We start from the raw sequence: 20,392 nt of genomic DNA, 5'->3' as shown, positions 1-20,392 counted from the left end.
CCAGAAAAATATGCTCTGGAGACAGAGAGTCCAAGATGGCAACTAGAGGGAGGAAGCAGAAAGCGTGCTTCCTAAAGTAAAATCTTGGAGAGATGCTGGAGATACACCTGGCAGGAAAAACCACCAAGAATAGACAAAACTCTGACACCTCCACACCCCCAGCCTGCGCAGAGCATCTCCACTCCATGTTAAACGGAGAAACCAGGAGGGCTCCCACACTGGCAGACGCCAGCTCCTACCCTGCTTGGCAGACCCTCAGGTGAGCAGATAAGCGGCATGTGGTACTCCCACAGAGAACCCTGGAACAAATCAGCATAGCCCCCTGGACAGACTGACCCCTGCCCAGGGAAAAAAGGAAAAAAACCAAACTGAATAATAAACAAACAGCTGAAAAAAAAAAAGACATGTAGCAAAGAGGGCGGGTGCCTTGAGCTCCAGAAAGTGGGGGAGGGCACTCCCTCATGGAACTGTAAATAAACAAGCCGGCTGGAGAAGGCAGGAGCTGCAGCACCCGCCCAGCAACCTTGGAGTGGGGAAAGCTTGCAACAGTGGCTGTCCTGTGGAAAGCTCCACCGGGGCAGGGGGCACTCCCCCACATGAACTGTAAATAAACTAGTTGGCTGGAGAAAGCAATGTGGCACCACCTCCCCCAGTGTGCTTGGAGAAGAGAAGGCGTCCAACAGCAGCTAAAGTGTGGCACACTCCACCAGAGAGTGGGGGAGGGGCACACCCATGCGAACTCTAAATAAATTTTTTTTAAAAGGCTGCAATTGCAATAGGCAGGTAGGGCTGTATACCGGAGAAAGCAAAAGGGGCATGCATCCAGGAGAACTCTAAATAAACAAAGGCTGCAAGGCTAGGTGAGTGTAAAGCTCATTCCTGAGATCTGCAATAAATAAAGCTTGCAGCAGCAGCAGGCTGACAGTAGGTGGCAGGTGAGCCACAGCCTCAGGTAGACATTCACAAAGCTGTCTCCAGACTCTTTTTTTTTTCCTTTGATGAGACAACGACAAAACTACTTAAACACCAACATCAGGACTGGATGCTGAAGGACTAATTGAAACTGTATTGCATATAAACTTGGGATTTTTTTCCCCCCTTTGATGAGACAACAATAGAACTACTACTTAGACACTACACCAGGACTGGGTGCTGAAGGACTAACACCAAAACTATTAAGACTGAAACTTTATTGCATTTGTACTTGGAGATTTTTTTTATCCTCTCTCTGTCTCTCTAATGCCTGTTTAGCTCACTGTTGATTAGTACACTATCTCTCCCTATTTATTTCTTTGGCTCTGTTTTTTTCCCCTTTTTTCTTTATCTTCTTTGCTTTCCCTCTCCTCTTACCCTTCCATTCTAGATATCATCACAGTTACTATTATAAGCTAGACAATACTGAATTACACACAGTACAGGGACAGTAGCAGTAGGAAAGGCAATGGGAAGATGGAAAAAAGAGGGAAACCACTTTCCCCCCAATAATAAATTAGTACAAGAACCAGAGGGAAATGAAGAAAACAGATACCCCAATCCAGACTCCAACAAAACGAAGATAAACTATGCCAAAGAACCCAATGAAGCCCACAAGAACACTCTGAAAGAAGAAATCCAGCAAGTAATCAATGAGAATTTTATAGAGATGATACTGGATATGGTCAATCAAAATGTACAGGAGACACTCAAGAAATTCCAAGACAACAAAAATAGAATTTGAGAAAGCACAAGAACAACTAAAAGAACTATAGAAGCACTGTATAAACACCAAAGTGAAACAAACAACATGATAAATAAAGAGATAAATGAACTCAGGATGAAAATAGACAATATTAAAAAGGAAACGACTCAGGATATGGAAAACCTCAGAAAAAAGAACGAAAGAGAAATGCAAGACAAAATGGAAGTCCAATCCAGCAGACTAGAACAAGCAAAAGACAGAATCTCAGAACTAGAAGATGAAATGGTAATTAAAGGAAAAACCAAAGAACTATTAGTTAAACAACTCAAGACCTGTGAAAAGAAAATGCAAGAACTCACTGACTCCATCAAAAGACCAAAACTGAGAATCATGGGCATTGAAGAAGGAGAAGAGGTGAGAGCAAAAGGAATGCATAATATATTCAACAAAATAATAACAGAAAATTTCCCAAATCTAGAGAAAACTATGCCCACACAGGTACAGGAGCCTCTAGAACACCAAACAGATCTGACCAAAATAGAACTACCCCACAACATATTATCATTAAAACAACAAGTACAGAGACTAGAGAAAGAATATTGAAGGCTGTAAGAGAGGAAAAAACAACATACAAAGGAAAAACCCATCAAAATCACAGCAGACTTCTCAACAGAAACATTAAAAGCAAGAGCTTGGGGTGAGGTCTTCTGGGCACTGAATGAAAATAACTTCAACCCTAGGATACTCTACCCAGCAAAACTATCATTCAAAATAGATGGAGCAATAAAAGCCTTCCATGATAAGCAGAAATTAAAACAATATGTGACTACAAAGCCACCACTACAAAAGATTCTTCAAGGGATTCTGCACACAGAAAGAGAAACCCAACATAATCATGAAAGGGCAGGCAGCACCAAATCACAGGAGAAGAAAAGGCAAGAGAGTAGAGATTAACATCGATTTAGCTACACACAATCAAACTCTCAAACAACTAAGACAACTAAATGACAGGAATCTCCACATACCTATCAATACTAACACTTAATGTTAACGGACTTAATTCCCCCATCAAAAGGCACTGCTTGACAAAACTGGGTTAAAAAGGAAGATCCAACAATATGTTGTTTACAGGAGACCCATATCATCAATAGAAATAAGCATAGGCTTAGGATGAAAGGCTGAAAGAAGATTTACCAAGCCAATGTTCCCCAAAAACAGGCAGGAATAGCAATACTTATCTCAGACAAAGTAGACTTAAAACTTACATAGGTCAAACAAGATAAAGAAGGACATGCCATACTAATAAAAGGGGAAATAGACCAAAAGGAAATAACAGTTATCAACCTATATGCACCCAATATCAATGCACCCAATTTCATCAAACATACCATGAAAGACCTAAAAGCATACATTAACTCCAACATAGTGGTAGTGGGAGATGTTAACACCCCACTATCATCAATAGATAGGTCATCCAAACAAAAAAATCAATAAAGAAATCCTAGATCTAAAACCTACCATAGATCAAATGGACCTAGTTGATGTCTACAGAACATTTCATCCAACTTCTACACTATATACATTTTTCTCAGCAGCCCACGGAACCTTCTCCAAAATAGATCATATCCTAGGGCACAAAGCAAGTCTCAGCAAATATAAGAAAATAGAAATTATATGCATTCTATCTGATCACCATGCAATAAAACTAGAACTCAACAACAAAAATAAAGACAAAAAACATGTAAACAGCTGGAAACTGAATAACTCATTGCTTAATGAAAATGGATCATTGATGAAATAGAAGAGGAAATTAAAAGGTTCCTGGAAGTCAATAAAAATGAAAACACAACCTACCAGAACCTATGGGACATGGTGAAGGCAGTCCTGACAGGAAAGTTTATAGCCATGAGTGCATATATTAAAAAGACTGAAATATCTCAAATCAATGACCTAACGATACAACTCAAACTCCTAGAAAAACAAGAACAAGCAAGTCCCAAAACAAATAGAAGGAAAGAAATAATAAAAATAAGAGCTGAAATCAATGAAATAGAAACCAAAATATTAATACAAAGAATTAATGAAACAAAAAGTTGGTTCTTTGAAAAAATAAACAAGATCAATAGACGCCTGGCAAACCTGACTAAGATGAGGAGAGAAAAACCCAAATCAGTAAAATCAGGAATGCAAAAGGGAAGATAATAACAAACACCATGGAAGTCCAGGAAATCACCAGCAACTACTTTGAGAACCTATAGTCAAATAAATTTGAAAATCTAAAAGAAATGGACAGATTTCTAGATACTTATGATCACCCAAAACTGAACCAAGAGGAAATTAATCACCTGAAGAGATCTATAACACAAAATGAAATTGAAGCAGCAATCAAGAGTCTCCCTAAAAAGAAAAGCCCAGGACCTGATGGATTCTCTGCTGAATTCTATCAGACCTTTAAAGAAGAACTGACACCAACCCTCCTTAAACTGTTCCACAAAATAGAAAGGGAAGGAAAACTGCCTAACACATTTTATGAAGCCAGTATTACACTTATCCCCAAACCAGGCAAACATACCTCCAAAAAGGAGAACTATAGGGCAATCTCCTTAATGAACATTGATGCAAAAATCCTCAATAAAGTAATGGCAAAATAAATTCAACAACACATCAAAAAGATCATTCACTATGACCAAGTAAGCTTCATCCCAAGAATGCAGGGGTGGTTCAACATACGAAAATCAATAAACATAATAAACCACATTAACAGAAGCAAAGACAAAAACCACTTGATCATCTCAATAGATGCAGAAAAAGCCTTTGATAAGATCCAGCACCATTTCATGATAAAAGCTCTAAGAAAACTAGGAATAGAAGGAAAGTACCTCAACACTATAAAAGCTATATATGACAAACCTATAGCCAGCATTATACTTAATGGTGAAAAACTGAAACCATTACCTCTAAAATCAGGAACTAGACAAGGATGCCCACTATCTCCACTCCTATTCAACATAGTACTGGAATTCCTAGCCAGAGCAATTAGGCAAGAAGAAGGTATAAAAGGAATACTAATAGGTAAAGAAACTGTCAAAATATCCCTATTTGCAGATGATACGATCTTATACCTTAAAGAGCCAAAAAACTCTACTCAAAAGCTCCCAGACACCATCAACAGCTATAGCAAGGTAGCAGGATATAAAATCAACATAGAAAAATAATTAGCATTTCTATACACTAATAATGAACAAACTGAGAAGAATGTATGAAAACAATTCCATTTACAATAGCCTTAAAAAGAATCAAATACCTAGGAGTAAACTTAACAAAGGATGTGAATGACCTTTACAAGGAAAACTATAAACTTCTGAAGAAAGAGATTGAGGAAGACTATAGAAAATGGAGAGATCTCCCATGCTCATGGATTGGTAGAATCAACATAGTAAAAATGTCTATACTCCCAAAGTAATCTACATGTTTAATGCAATTCCCATCAAAATACCAATGACATTCATCAAAGACACTGAAAAATCTACTGTTAAATTTATTTGGAAACACAAGAGACCATGAATAGCCAAGGTAATACTCAGTAAAAAATGGAGGTACCACAATACCTGACTTCAAACTATATTACAAAGCAATAGCAATAAAAACAGCATGGTACTGGCACAGAAACAGACATGAAGGCCAATGGAACAGAATAGAGGACCCAGATATGAAGCCACACAACTATAACCAACTTGTCTTTGACAAAGGCACTAAAAATACACGATGGAGAAAAGACAGCCTCTTCAACAAAAACTGCTGGAAAAACTGGTTAGCAGTCTGCAAAAAACTGAAACTAGATCCATGTTTATCACCCTATACCAATATTAACTCAAAATGGATCAAGGACCTTAATATCAGACCTCAAACTCTGAAGTTGTTACAGGAAAGAGTAGGAAATACTTTGGAACTAATAGGTATAGGCAAGGACTTTCTCAATGGAACCCCAGCAGCTCAGCAACTAAGAGATAGCATAGATAAATGGCACTTCATAAAACTAAAAAGCTTCTGCTCAACAAAAGAAATGGTCTCTAAACTGAAGAGAACACCCACAGAGTGGGAGAAAACATTTGCCAGCTACACATCAGACAAAGGACTGATAACCAGAATATATAGGGAACTCAAAAAACTAAATTCTCCCAAAATTAATGAACCAATAAAGAAATGGGCAAGTGAACTAAACAGAACTTTCTCAAAAGAAGAAATTCAAATGGCCAAAAAACACATGAAAAAATGCTCACCATCTCTAGCAATAAAGGAAATGCAAATTAAAGCCACACTAAGATTCCACCTCACCCCTGTTAGAATAGCCATCATTAGCAACACCACCACCAACAGGTGTTGGCGAGGATGCGGGAAAAAAAGGAACCCTCTTACACTGTTGGTGGGAATGTAAACTAGTACAACCACTCTGGAAAAAAATTTGGAGGCTACTTAAAAGGCTAGACATTGATCTACCATTTGATCCAGCAATACCACTCTTGGGGATATACCCAAAAGACTGTGACACAGGTTACTCCAGAGGCTCCTGCACACCCATGTTTATTGCAGCGCTATTCACAATAGCCAAGTTATGGAAACAGCCAAGATGCCCCACCACTGACGAATGGATCAAGAAAATGTGGTATTTATACACAATGGAATTTTATGCAACCACGAAGAAGAATGAAATCTTATCATTCGCAAGTAAATAGATGGAACTGGAGAACATCATTCTGAGCGAGGTTAGTCAGGTTCAGAAGACCAAAAATCATATGTTCTCCCTCATATGTGGACATTAGATCAAGGGTAAACACAACAAGGGGACTGGACTTTGCTCACATGATAAAGTGTGAGCACACAAAGGAGGTATGAGGGTAGGTAAGACACCCAAAAAACAAGATTGCATTTGTTGCCCTCAGTGCAGAGAAACTAAGGCAGAAACTTTAAAGCAACAGAGGCCAATAGGAGAAGGGGACCAGGAACTAGAGAAAAAGTTAATTAGAGAAGAATTAATTTAGAATGTAACACATATGTATAGGAAATCAATGTGGGTCAACTCCCTGTATAGCTATCCTTATCTCAACTACCAAAAACCCTTGGTCCTTCCTATTATTGCTTATACTCTCTCTTCAACAAAATTAGAGATAAGGGCAAAATAGTTTTTTCCCTGGTAGCTAGGGGGTAGCATGGGAGAGGGAGGGGGAGGAGGGAAAGGGAGGGGGCGGGGAGAAGAGGGGAGAAATGACCCAAACATTGTATGCACATATGAATAAAAGAAATAAAAAACAAAAAAAAGGAAAAGAAAAATATGGTCTGTAAACAAATTCTTTGGAATCTGTTGAAATGTTTTCTGTAGCCCAGTCTATGGTCAGTATTGTGGGAGGAAAAAGGTGTACTCTCTGTGGAGTTGAAGATTCTCTGTCTCTCTCTCTCTCTGTGTCTCTCTCTCTCTTCCTGTCTGTCTCTCTCTCTCTCTCTCCCTCTCTCTCTCTCTCTCTCTCTCCCTCTCTCTCTCTCTCCCTCTCTCTCCCTTTCTCTCTCTTTGAAAGAATTTGGATTTCCCAAATCCCCTCCCTCTACTTAGATATAGAAATCTTGATTTTCAATGAATCCTGATTCACTGAATTCATTGTTCATCCTGATTCTACTTCTTATCCTTTCAATCTGTTTAACCTATCCTTTTAATCTGTTCTGGGAGATAAAACCTAAAGTCTCTACTTTGCTTGTAACTGTGTGATTGACTTATAATTCTGAGACTATACTTTTTGGAACATACAGGTTTGTGTGTGTGTCTTCTTGGTGGAATCTTTTAGTATGAAATAATCCCCTTTGTGTTTTTTACTGCTTTTCTTCTAAAATTCTTTTTGATCTGATAGTAGTACCACTGTGTCATCTTTAGTTTTTGATGATACCTGAGGATGAGGATGTACCAACACTTTTTTCTTTGGCGGCCACTCTACAAGATGAGAGTCTTCTGTACCTTTGCCTTTTCTGCTCCATGAATTTTCTCAAGGTGACACACTGTTGAATTCTGAGCTTCCTTGTGGGTGTCTCAACAATGTGCAGTCTCTTCACTTTGAAGCAACTGGACATAGGAACAGGGTGTGGTGGCATACACCTATAATCCCAACACTCAAGAGGCAAGATGTAAGAGAAGCATGAGTTTAAAGCCAGCCTGGACTACATAAGAAGACCTTGCTTCAAAATTTTAAAAATAAGTAAGTAAAAAATTTAAAAACTGTACATGCATCATGCAACACTATGGCAACAAGTCATCAAATGGGGATGGAGTCATATCATCATGGGTGACCTCAAGCCTCAAGCCTACCACAAAGATGGTACCATGCTGTAGACAATTTGTTAATCAGAGTTCTTCAGCCAAAAGGGACAGATGCCTAATTCAAAGCCAAAGATTTGCTTGCTGACGTAGCAAGCTTCAAGCAAGGCAGGAGCTCAAACACCACGCACTTCACAGTCTCCACCCTCATGTCAGTCTCTGTATCACCTCACCACTGCTCAAGACCAGACCCCAAATAGTGGCTCGGGTCCCCTCTTCCCAGGTTCAGTCCCAGCAAGGAAAGACCTTGGCTTTTACTTCCAGTTTGGAAAGTCCCAGAGGAAGAGGCTAATTAGAGCCCAGTGGTTTCAGACAATCTCCTGGCCACTTACTTTTACAGTTCATTAGACTAATAACTCAGAGTGTTGTCAGGATTACAATCCATTTTATTGGGGTTCTTAAGTGCAAGTGTGTTGATGGAAGTGCACGGCTGACTTCCTGCTTCGCGGGGTGCTCTGTCCCTCCTCCTTTTGTGCTCTAGACAATGGCTCCCCATCATCTTGACTTTTCAGTGACAACTGAGTTCATTTCTCATCTTTGGCTGTTTTTTCATACGCAAAGAACACATGACGTTGTGTAGTGAACACCTGCTGACCCTTGCCAATTGGAAGAACGCCTTTGTTGATGCTAAACACATCTTCCCTCGCCAGGAACACTCGAGGATCCAACCCTATGCGTGAAATTGGCAGTTTCCCCCTAGCGACTTCTGTCCATGGTTCAGGCAGCCCTCACTTGCTCCCCTCCCCACCTTGCACCATAAGAAATCAGCTCTGTTACTGCAGATCGTGTAACCGTGTTGTCCTTCTCCGTGCCGTGTCATGTCCACATTTTCATTCGCTCTGTTTCCTTCTCGCCTATTGCTGGAGAGTGGAGTCGTCAGTCATGCTTTATGGCTTCCTGCTTTTGTGTCATACTTTGGAAAGCCTTCATGCCTCTGAGGTTATAAAAAACTCTCTCGCTTCCAGGGGATCCCTTTAGATTTTTTTTAGATTAATTCTGGTCCATCTAGGATTGATGATGGAAGTGAAAGGCATTGCTCCAATTTCACTTCTCACCAGGTTGTCTCCCAGCTATCCTAATTCCAATATTCCAATCAGCTTTATTTCTCCCATTGATATGAGCCCCCATCTTTAAAATAAGTAAATGTCCGTGTGCACTGAGTCTCTTTCTTACTCAAATGCATCCCATTGATCTATTGTGTTTAAATCCTTATAATTTTATAATAGATTTTAATATTTGTAGGATTGCCCTCTCCTTATTCTCCATTGCAGAAGTTTCTTAGCTATTCTTTTTTTAATTGACAGATGCTAATTGAATATACTTAAGGGGTACAGTGCGATGCTTTGCTATGTGTAGGCATTGTGGAATGATCAAATCAAGCTAATTAACATATCCATCATGTCACATTTTTTTTGTGGTGAGTACACTTGAAATTTACTCTTTTACCAACTTTGAAATATATAGTCCATAATTATTACCTATAGACATCATGAATCTAGTCTCAAATGGTTATTTCACCTAAATTCTAGAATAAATCTAAAAATAAAATTGATTAACCTAATTCTTCCCTCAAAAGTTCTTATTGATAGTTTCATTACAGCTACCTTATACCGCTAAATTTATTTAGGGAGATGTTTAGGATATTGAGTTTTCCTATCTTAAGGACATAGTTTGCCTTTCTGTTTGTCTCAATCTCTGTACATTCAGAAGCACTTTGAAGCCTTACTGAAATAGCTCTTCCCATTAAACTTAAGCCTATATATTTCATGTTTTTACTGGCATGGTAAATGGGGCTTCTTCCGCTATATCTTCTAACTGGTTGTTGTATGGACTTTATTTCCTTTCCAGTGATTGTTTCGCACCTGACACTTGATTGTCTTGCTACCTGTAATATTTTTCATCTGACTTTCTGGGTATACAATGTACAGCTCATCAATGATTTACCTCCTCATTTCTAATTTTTAAACTACTAAAATCATTCTTTCTGGTTAATTGCATTGACCTCCAGAATATTAGGTAATACGATATCCTTGGATGGCTTGTCTCTTCCTTATCTAAATGAAGAGGCTTCTAATGTTTTCCCATTATCCATGATGCTGACATCTGAATTGAGGTGGATGTGTGCTATCCTGTGAAGGAGGTGCCCAGCTATCCCTTTTTCTTCATATTAGCTAGGAGGTTCATTCTTGGTTAAAATACATCCTCTCTCTCTCTCTCTCTCTCTCTCTCTCTCTCTCTCTGGCTAAGGAAAAAAACCATCTATTCTGTCAGAACTTTAAGTTTGAGACTAGATAAGCCCTGCTTAAATGATAGCGTCCACATCTGTCTACCAGCTCTAGGATGCCAATGATCTTTTTGATCTTCAGGTAAAATGCAGGAATGCCGCCCTCAGAGCACGCTGTGAAGTTGAATTGAGAATTAAAGGAAACCAAGACAGTGCCTGACACACAGCAAGTGCTCAGGAAGTGCAGCTCCTTCAATTCTCGTTAACACTGTCGTGCTTCTGAGTTTTTTTCCCAATGTGACCATGAGTATAAACTATTTTGGTAAAACTTGTACAAATATCACAAATACATGTAATAATTATTCATATAATCAATACAATTTTATTTATATTTTTGCAAATATTGCAAAAATTTGTTCAGATTGGCCCATGCCTTTTATTTTGGCCTTATCGGTGTTAGATTTTAAAATTTAAATCATTTTTGTATCACAATTTGTTAGTTGTTTTTTTGAGGTAAAGTCTCACTATTGTAACCCAGGCTGGCCTCAAACTCATCATCTTCCTGCCTCAGCCTCCCAAGGATTGAAATTACAGGTGTTCCTCGCCTCTCCTGGCTTGCATCTCAATTTTTTTTTCTATAGTTTGAAACGTTTACTATGCTAAGTAAATTCAATTCCTGACCCCGTAGTGCCTCTACTAAGCACTAGAGGGCAGCATTGTAAAAGAAACCTGGTGCGGTTTCTGCACATCAGGAAATGTGACTGATTACAGCACTCTCAAAGCTTAGTCCTTGACATTTTAGTCTTTCTCTGAGTTCTCTGTGTAAAGTAGTGATTGTATTAACAGCACATAATAAACATTCAGTAAATGCAATGAGTGAGCACAGCTAACTCCCTCGCCTCACTCATGTCTTCACCCAATCATTATCACTGACCTCCACCTCACCCTCCCTGCCCTGACTCTATATTTTCTTTCTATAGCATGTGCCAAGTTCTAACATTTTCTCCTTTTTGCAGTGCTTGGCCTTGAATTTAGGGCCTTCACCTTGAGCCACTCCACCAGCCCTTTTTTGTGAAGGGTTTTTTCAAGATAGGGTCTCGCAGAACTATTTGCCCGGGCTGGCTTCAAACCATGATCCTCCTGATCTCTGCTTTCTGAGTAGCTAAGATTACAGGTGTGAGCCACTGGTGCCCAACCCAAACTCAACAATTTTGATAATTTATTTATCTATTGTTTATGATTTATGGGGTCTTCTCTTTACCCCCTTAATTTTAAGCTCTACAGGCATGTTGTCTGTTTTGTACAGTGATGTATACCAAGTGCCTAAGACACTTTCTGACACAGATACCCAGTGTTTGTTGGCTGAATGATTGCATTGTGGTGGTGCTGATGAGAAGAGATTTGTAATGAGGGGAGAGGTTTGGAAATTGATGGGGGTGATGGTGTCAGAGGTGGCTGTGGTAGCAATGGTGGCAATGGCTGATGTGGGGGATGCAGGTGACAGTAGTTGAGAAGGAGATACTGTAGCAATGGTCATGATGCTTAGTGTGTTATGGTTAATCAGGGTCTTCTGTAAAGGTGGAATCTAATATCAGGCCGGATGAGGGTTTCTAGAGGGTTCTAGAAGCCTCAATCCCTGAGACAGTTTGTCAACATGTAAGCAGGAGCACTTGGTTCCTAGGCTGAGTGGGGGAGAACTGCTAGCGCGTGCACATGGGCACGCACGCGCACACACACATACACACACATCTATGCTCCCTATCCCCCCCACCAAAAGATGGTATCAGGGAGTGGAGAAGCCAGAAAGGCTATCCATCACTGGACAAAGTGCTACAAAGGGACCAACTGTCACTTACCTAGCTCCTCATTCAAGCTTATGATCCTAAAGAAAGATTCCCTGCCACCACAATTCAGGCTCCAAAGAGGAGAAAGTATGTTCAAAATCATGGCTCCACCGGGTGCATCCATGTGGCCAAGGAGGAGGCAACAGGCTCCTGGCACTACAGGGCCTGAGCCAGGAGGTCAGGTGATAAATCAAGCTGGCCTATCCTCCTCTACTAACAAGTGCACCCTCCTAAGGACACACAGGGCTGCTTGGTCACCTAGAACCCCACAACAGAACATAGGCAGAAACCCCCAGCTGCCCTTCTTCCTCCATCCAGCCTCCAGGGGCATTTAACATAAGCACAGTCTGTTTGGATCTATCTGCACAGTGCAGCTGTATCCACACCCTCCGCCAAAAGTTTTCCCTCGGCCTCCTCAGTTCAAAGGCGGTGCTCAAGTGGATTGTAGTTCATGCTGGAAGACAGACCCAGGAGGCATCCACCCCAGGCCTGGAAAAGGTACCAGAGCATGTACAAACAAGGGTACAAGACAACCCAGGGCCGATGGGCTGCTCCCTCTCTGAAGAAGAGGGCCAGAGAGGGGCCTCCAAAGCCCTGCCAGGGGCAGGTGCCTCTCTTCTTCTGGCCACAGGAACCCCAAGAACCACTGCTGTGCTGTTGTGGTCACAAAGTGCGTCTCTGTTCAACAACAGTCTGAAGGATGATGTCATCCCCAGTATTGCTGTGAGACATAGAGGCAGAAAGGAACATTGGCAAGGGCTAACTGAGTCTCCCTAATGGCTGGGAAAGTCATGGCAGTCCCCTCGCTTCCCATTTCTGAGGTAGGCACAAAGGAAGGAAGGCCGGTCTCAAAGGAACCCTCCATCAACCTTGTGTGGAAGCCTCTGCCCCATTCTATTTCCTCCCCCGTAAGAGTGAGAGGTCCCTGGCCTCTTCCCAGGGTCCCCTTTCTTCCCCCAGTTGCTCTCTGTCTCAACAATCTCTTCACACACTGGCTGTAACTGGGCCTCTGTCCCACGGCTTGGCTCTCTTCCCAACTCTGGATCTAGATCTTGCCTTGTCTACCAGATCCTCTGAAGCTTTCCTCTCACCACCAACACCTGCAAATGTCCTCATTCTCTTCCCTCTGGCAGCATGGTGGCTCCTGGCTTGCCCCTGTCCCTCTAAGCCATGCTCCTAACTGCTGCTGGGTGGTTGACAGCATTGTGACTGCTAAGAGCTACAGGATTGTGGGTGTTAAAATGGTTAGTTTTATGTTGTATGAAATTCACCTCAGTAAAAAAGAAAATTAAATAAATTTTAAGACTAATAAACACATGAAGAAATGTTCAACACCCTTAGCCGTAAAAGAAATGCAAATCAAAACTACCCTGAGGTTCCATCTCTCCCCAGTCAGAATGGCCATCTTCAAGAGAACAAATAATGACGGCAATGAAACTAGTGTACAATGTAAATCTAATCTGAATTGTCACTATGAATCCCCCCCATAAAATGAATTTATCTCCCAATAAAAAATTATAAAAACGAGCAGTAAAAATGCTGCAATGATGCAGGAGAAAAGGAACCCTCATACACTGTGGGTGAGGATGTAAACTCACATAGCTACTTTGGAAATCAATATGGAAGTTTCTCAAAAAGTTAAAAGTAAACTTACCTTATGATCCTGCCATACCACTCTTGGGCACTTAGCTGAAGGAGTGTAAATCAGCATACATAAGAAATACCTGCACACCCATGTTTATCACTGTGCTAGTCACAACAGCCAAGCTGTGGAATCAGTCTGCCCTTAACTGCTGATGAATGGATAAGAAACTGTGATAGATAGATGATAGGTAGATAGATATTTCCACACACACACACATACACAATGACGTATTTATTATTCAACCATGAAGAATGAAATCTTGTTGTTTGCAGGAAAATGGATGGAGCCAGAGACCATCATGTTGAGCAAGATAAGCCAAGCTCAAAAAAGCCAAATATTCCGTGTTTCCTCTCACATGCAGAAATTAATGTGTTAACAACAATGGGGACATAAGTATAAAAGGAGGATTGCCGTGGAGAGGGAATTGGCTGGAGGGGGAAGGGGAAAGGAGTGGGTATTGGAAGTGAAGAAGATGGAAGTATATTTCATATACATACGTGTGTGTGTGTGCATGTGTGTGTGTGTGTGTGTGTGTGTGTGAAGGTAGCATAATGAAATCCACCAAATACTGTTTGAAAAGGATGAAGGTGGGGTGGGAGGTAAAGGAAATATAACAGAGGGGGTGAACCTGTTCAACGCACACTGTACATATCTATGGAGCTATCTCAGTGAAACCCCTTGTTGCTATTAACGTATGCTAATTTAAAAGTGATTAAAAATAAAAGACTTCAGAGTCTTCCAACTTCCCACAGTCAACGCAGCCCACAGTGCCTTGAATCCCAGGCATCAGCAGCTCCTCCAGCCCATCTGACCATTCTGTACGTGGCCTCCATGCTAAGAGTTCACATTGCTAACACAGGGCATGGAGGTGAAGGCCTTGGCCTTGTCCAGGGCTCAGGGGCAGGAGCCATGGCTGGGAATCAACCCTGTCTATGACTGATAGATGACAGCAGCTCTTTTAACAACAGGCACCAGTGCCAGAGGGGGTGGGTCCTTTGCAAAACAGACCCTGAGACTTCCCCCAGAAAATCCCTGAGGGTCCTAGCTGGACACTTGTCCCTTCTCTAGAGACCATAGATCTGCCCCTAAACCATAATAAGTGGCCCACATATCACCTCAGTGAAACAAAGCAGGGCTTGTAGAGGATGGAGCTTTGTGTCTTGTCCTGGGTTGCCTCCCTCTGACTTTCTCAGCAGCAGGAACAGACTTAGTCCGAGACACGGAGGCGGGAAACCGATGGCTCTGTTGTTATCGTCTTTCTCCCTCCCCCAGGTAAGCACCCCTGAGGGAGGGAGGGAGGTGTGACGACAGAGTGCTCCCTGGACCCCTCCACATTCTGGTGACATCAACCTAGTTGTAGCCAGTGTTCATTGTTGTCACGTTGCTCTTTCTGCCCTTTACAGCCATATGAGGAGACCATATCTGAACGCTAACTCCCTAGATAAATGTGGGATGGACACCTTATCTTTGTCTCACTGCCTCCCTTGGCATTTCTCCTGGGAACAGGCCCCCAAGAGGGACAACAGATTCACTTGACTGCTTGGCAGGAGCAAAAAGCCCTCTGTTGGTGCCATCAGTGCCCAATGTCTAGAGTGCTAGCAGGACACCAGCTTCTCCACTAGTCTGTCCTCTCCCTTCACTGCTCCCAAGAAGCTGCCCACCATAGGGTCAACTGCTTATAGAATGGTGATAAAACCATGACTACCTACAAGGACCAAGTTTGACAGTGGGGGCTGAGGTCTGCCCTCTGCCAAGGGCTGATCTCTGAAGACTAGTCTAATTTAACCAGCTGTTGCTAAGCCTCGACTCTGTTCACTTTTCTTTAGCCCTGAGTGATGGATGTTTACCATCCACAACACCAGTTCAGGCTTCTCATACATCAACCAGGAAAGACTTACTACAACACATTCCCAGGTTCCGCACACAGATCCCCTGGCAGCAGGTTCTGAATAGGACTCCCAAGTTTCCCCTTCGACGAGCCCCCAGATGTAGATGCAACTGGTCCTCCATCCACACCCTGAGCCACATCGCATAGGATGCCCGGCGTGGGACGTGGTGGGGAATGAGTACTGTGGCTTACTAGGCCCTTCCTGTGAGCCAGGCACTGAACTAGAAACACTGGTTTCTGTGAGGGCCTCTGGCATACATAAGGTGCAGAGAGGTTAAATGACTTGCCCAAGGTTCCAAAGCTAGGAAGTATAGAATTGGATTCCAACCCTGTCTCTCTTCTCTGCCATCTATAACCACTGTCTCTGATGAGTAGGCAGGGCCTGGCCCTTCCAGAACCACCAGTGACTCTATACCCACTAAGTAGTCTCTCTTCCCTGGCCTCCCCTTCTCCAATAAAATGGGCATCTCTCTCTCTCTCTCTCTCTCTCTCACTCTCTCTCTCTCTCTCTCTCTCATTCTTTCTCTCTCAACTGGGTTTTGTTTGAACTCAGGGCTTCATGATCTCAAAGCAGGTGCTCTACCACTTGAGCCACACCTCAGTCCATTTTGCACTTTAGTTCTGGTTATTTTTGGAGATGGGGGTCTTTCAACCTATTCTCCTGAGCTGGCCTCGAACCATGATCCTCCTGATCTCAGCCTCCCAAATAGCTAAGATTACAAGTGTGAGCCACTGAGAGCCGGCTCCCAGACAACATTCTTTTTTTTTTTTTTTTATTCGTATGTGCATACAAGGCTTGGGTCATTTCTCCCCCCTGCCCCCACCCCCTCCCTTACCAACCACTCCGCCCCCTCCCTCTCCCCCCCACCCCCTCAATACCCAGCAGAAACTATTTTGCCCTTATTTCTAATTTTGTTGAAGAGAGAGTATAAGCAATAATAGGAAGGAACAAGGGTTTTGCTGGTTGAGATAAGGATAGCTATACAGGGCATTGACTCACATTGATTTCCTGTGCGTGGGTGTTACCTTCTAGGTTAATTCTTTTTGATCTCACCTTTTCTCTAGTTCCTGGTCCCCTTTTCCTATTGGCCTCAGTTGCTTTTAAGGTATCTGCTTTAGTTTCTCTGCGTTAAGGGCAACAAATGTTAGCTAGTTTTTTAGGTGCCAGATAACATTCTTAACACCAACTCTGATGATTCATTTGCTCCCTCACTGGACAGTGCTTCTTGGGCTCCAGATGTGCAGATGGCACAGGGCAGTACACAGAAGGATGGCAAGATGCCTCCCAGAATTTATTAGCAGAGCCCATGCAGGAAAATAAGCAACTACAGTGGGGAGGAGGGAGTGTTGGGAACACAGGTAGTGGCAGAAGAGATGGTGAGTTCAGAGGCGGGAGGGCGCTCCTGCCTGCCTGGGAGGAAATTAGGCAGGTCTACATGGGGGCAGTGACACTAGAGACTGGCCTCAAAGGAAGAGTATGGCTTGCCAGTAGTGCTAGGAGAGTGGGACTCCTTGGCAGAGGGCTGGTGTTAACAAAACCTGAAGTCAGGAGGTCTCAAGGAGAGAGGTGTGCTTAGCAGCAAGGAGGGCATTTGGTTGAAGAAGCAGAAACAGAAAGGATTGCAGAAGGGCTACTGTTAGGTGAGTAAGATGAGACAAAATTACAGGGGCCCTTGAGGCAGTTTGCACTAGGCAATGGGGACCACTAGCTATCTTGGGTAGGAGTGTGGCATGAGGCATGTGTACTGGTTATTAATCAGCACTTTGAATTCGGACAGCCCGGATTTAAATACCAGTGCTGCCTCCTACTAGCTGTAAAATATAGAGTGAGATTTTACACAACTTAAGTTTTGTCTTATGAACAATTATTTGACACCACTATGTGAATTTAGATAGAGTTGGAAAAATAGGCTCTGAAACCAGGGGCCCCTGCAAAGATGGAAATGAGCAGTAACCAAGCCTGACATGGATAATAAAGGTGAGTCTGGAGGGAAGGGGAGAAGCCTGAGTTGAGAGTTTAGCTGGGTATATGGATCTGGCAGGGGAGGAGGGGGCCCAAGGGAGAGAGGACCCTGAATCTAAGTGAGCAGGAGGACAGAGTTGCCGGCTGAGTAACTCAGGCAGTGCAGGACAGAGGAGGTGAGGAGCTCCCTTGGATTCTGCCTCTTGTGAAGGAAGAGATAGCCCTTAGGAATCTACAGTGTGTGTGAGGCGAACAGGGGGAACATTCAGAGTTCAATAACAACATGGAGTCTAAAGTCTGAGCTTTGAGGGGAGGTCACTTAGGCAGACATGCAAAAGCTCCAAGGTCAAGGGAGATTTCCAAAAAGGAGAAGGGGGCAAGTGGAGACAAGGGGGGGAGGGAGAAGAAAAGGAGGGGAAGAAACCAGAAAGAGAGGAAGGCCAAGAACAGTTTTCAGGGTGGTAATTAACATAATTGACTACATGTTAGACCCAAGTTCAAGTCCTGTCCTGTCACAAACTGACTTTGGTGCGTTATTGAGTCTCTCTGAGCCTCAATTCCTTAGTCTGTAAACTGAGGACAATAATAGAACCTCCCATACAAGGCAATCATGAGAATTAAATAAGATGTATTTGTAAAGCCCTGATCCCAGTGCCTGACACCAGGGAAGAGCCCAAGGAGTGGTAGCTAGTCATTCTTATCATTATGAAATCCAAGGAAAATGAACAGAAGGAAGAAAATACACACAAAGAGGCAGGTAGAATGAAGCTGCTGTTGAAAACTAGGAGGGAGTGGTAGAGTGGGAAGTAAGGCAGGGAGACATTTAGGGAGGCAGGAGAGGTAGGCAGCTGCCTGGTGCTAATCACACAGAGGCCGCTATGAGGATGTGAACTTTTGGGATCTGGAAATTAACATGTCTCTCATAACTCTGGAAAAAATGGTGTGATTTTCCAAATAAAGAATAAATGGAACCAGATGTGGTGATGCATATCTATAATACCAACTACTTGGAGGCAGAAGGACTACAGTTCAAGGCAAGTATGGAAAAAGTTAATGGAGACCATCTCAAAAACAAAACAGAAAACAAAAAGGCTGAGGATGTAGCTCCGTGGTAGAGCACGGAGCAAATGTGAATCCTGAGTTCAAACTCAAGAATCACACACACGCACAGACACACACACACACACACGTAAGTGGAAAAGACATTTGGCAAGGTAGATTAGGGGGTTTTTTTGCAGAGTAAGGAGAGAGTAGGCAAGTTGGAAAGGCAGGCTAGAGTCTAGATTTTATATTTGGACACTGGTTACTTTGGAGGATGTATGGGGTGTGGGGGGCATCTTTGGCCAGAATGCCACACCTGCCCAGGTTAATATTAGTAAAATTTGCCCAGGAGGATAGTGTTTAAAATTTCTATCCTCCATCATCCAGAAATTCAGTGATTCAGGTTGACTTACGTTTGAACAAAAATATTTATAAGAAAGAAAGAGAGAGAGAGAGAGAGAGAGAGAGAGAGAAGGGAAGGAGGGAGGGAGGGAGGGGAAGGAAAGGGAGGGAGGGAAGCAAGGAAGGAAGGAAGGAAGAAAAAGAAAGAAAGAAAGATGCAAAATGCAAAGTCCCCAAATCTTACACTTCCACAAATTGTGGGGGGGGGTTGCAGGGGGCGGGGTGGGGGGATGGACAAAGGATAGGAGCAAGAAGGGGAATATGGCAGAATGGAGCCTGGCCCAGCAAGCCTAAGTCACAGCTGTTTGCATCTTTCACATGCCAGCTCCCACAAATAACGCCCTGAGACTCTTGGGGACGTATAAATAGTAACTGTCATTTGAGAACCAGCAGAGATTGGCATTGCGCTGGAAGCTTACTTCCTTAGTGAAACATCTGCTGGGCACACAGTACTCCATAAATACCTACAAATAGTTGTCAGTTAAAAATAAAATTTCAAAATCAGCCACCAGGGGGAGCTTGCTAATCGTTTTGTCTCATAAGATGACCTCACCTTCCGGAAGTCTTGTCAAGATGCTTCCATAATCACACCTCTGCAATGACAGCCAAAAAATATGACACACGGGACACACGGCCAGTCCAGTTCATTCCAAGTCCCTGGACCTTGCAGTCAGGCCACCTGCACGGAAACACAGAACAGTCAGGGACTTGCTAAGAGCCTGATGTAGTTTTGCTTAATCATGACCCAGGAATCAAGGCCAGACTTTCTGTTCATCGCCGGCAGAGTGATCTCCATGGGCCCCCCTGGGTCAGGCAACTGAGCACCCCACCTCCTCCCACCTTTCCGGCTCCTTCAAGCTCAAATGTCTGCAGGATGTGCAGCCTGGGTAGGGGTGGGGATGGGGTTGTTGTTCAAGATGCAGTTTGTGGGATTAATTTTTGGCAGAATCACATTGCTTAGTACAAAGGACCTCTGTTCTGCGAACAGGCCTCTCAGGGAGCCCTGGTCCCCTGGGTTGGCAGGACTCAAGGAATCCATTACACTGGGATGAAAGGTCCAACCCGTGCCAAGATTCTGCTCCTGCTACAAAACCCCTGGTGTCATTGGGTCTCCAAAGAAAGGGCTCATTTCATAAGACTCTAAGAAAGTGGGTTCTGGGTTTCTAGTAAGAGGAAGAGTTAGCATATTCTTTTATATTTTAATTCACATCACTGCGGTTTAACTAGATTCTTTCCATTTGAAAAGATTCCTTCACTATCCCTCTACCACAGTACCACAGGGTACCAGAGGTGACTTCAGTGAGACAAACACAGTGTGCTGGCTGGAACACAGTTGGCTCTCACGAAAT

At 42.8% G+C, this 20,392-nt stretch overlaps 1 long non-coding RNA gene across 1 annotated transcript in view; it reads right to left on the bottom strand.

Moving 5' to 3' along the window:
* Positions 1-19,947, bottom strand: part of LOC141423126 (uncharacterized) — an 89,148-nt gene extending 69,201 nt beyond the window's left edge. The window contains exons 1-2 of the long non-coding RNA XR_012447778.1: positions 19,884-19,947; positions 19,597-19,722 (exon numbers count right to left, since the gene is read on the bottom strand). This is a non-coding gene — a long non-coding RNA (uncharacterized lncRNA). The remainder of the gene's footprint in view (positions 1-19,596; positions 19,723-19,883) is intronic.
* Positions 19,948-20,392: the final 445 nt, after the last annotated feature.

This window comes from Castor canadensis, chromosome 5 (genome assembly GCF_047511655.1).
Source record: "Castor canadensis chromosome 5, mCasCan1.hap1v2, whole genome shotgun sequence".
Lineage (NCBI taxonomy): Eukaryota > Metazoa > Chordata > Mammalia > Rodentia > Castoridae > Castor > Castor canadensis.
Note: the sequence above shows the minus strand (reverse complement) of the source record. Positions and strands in the feature narration are given on the sequence as shown.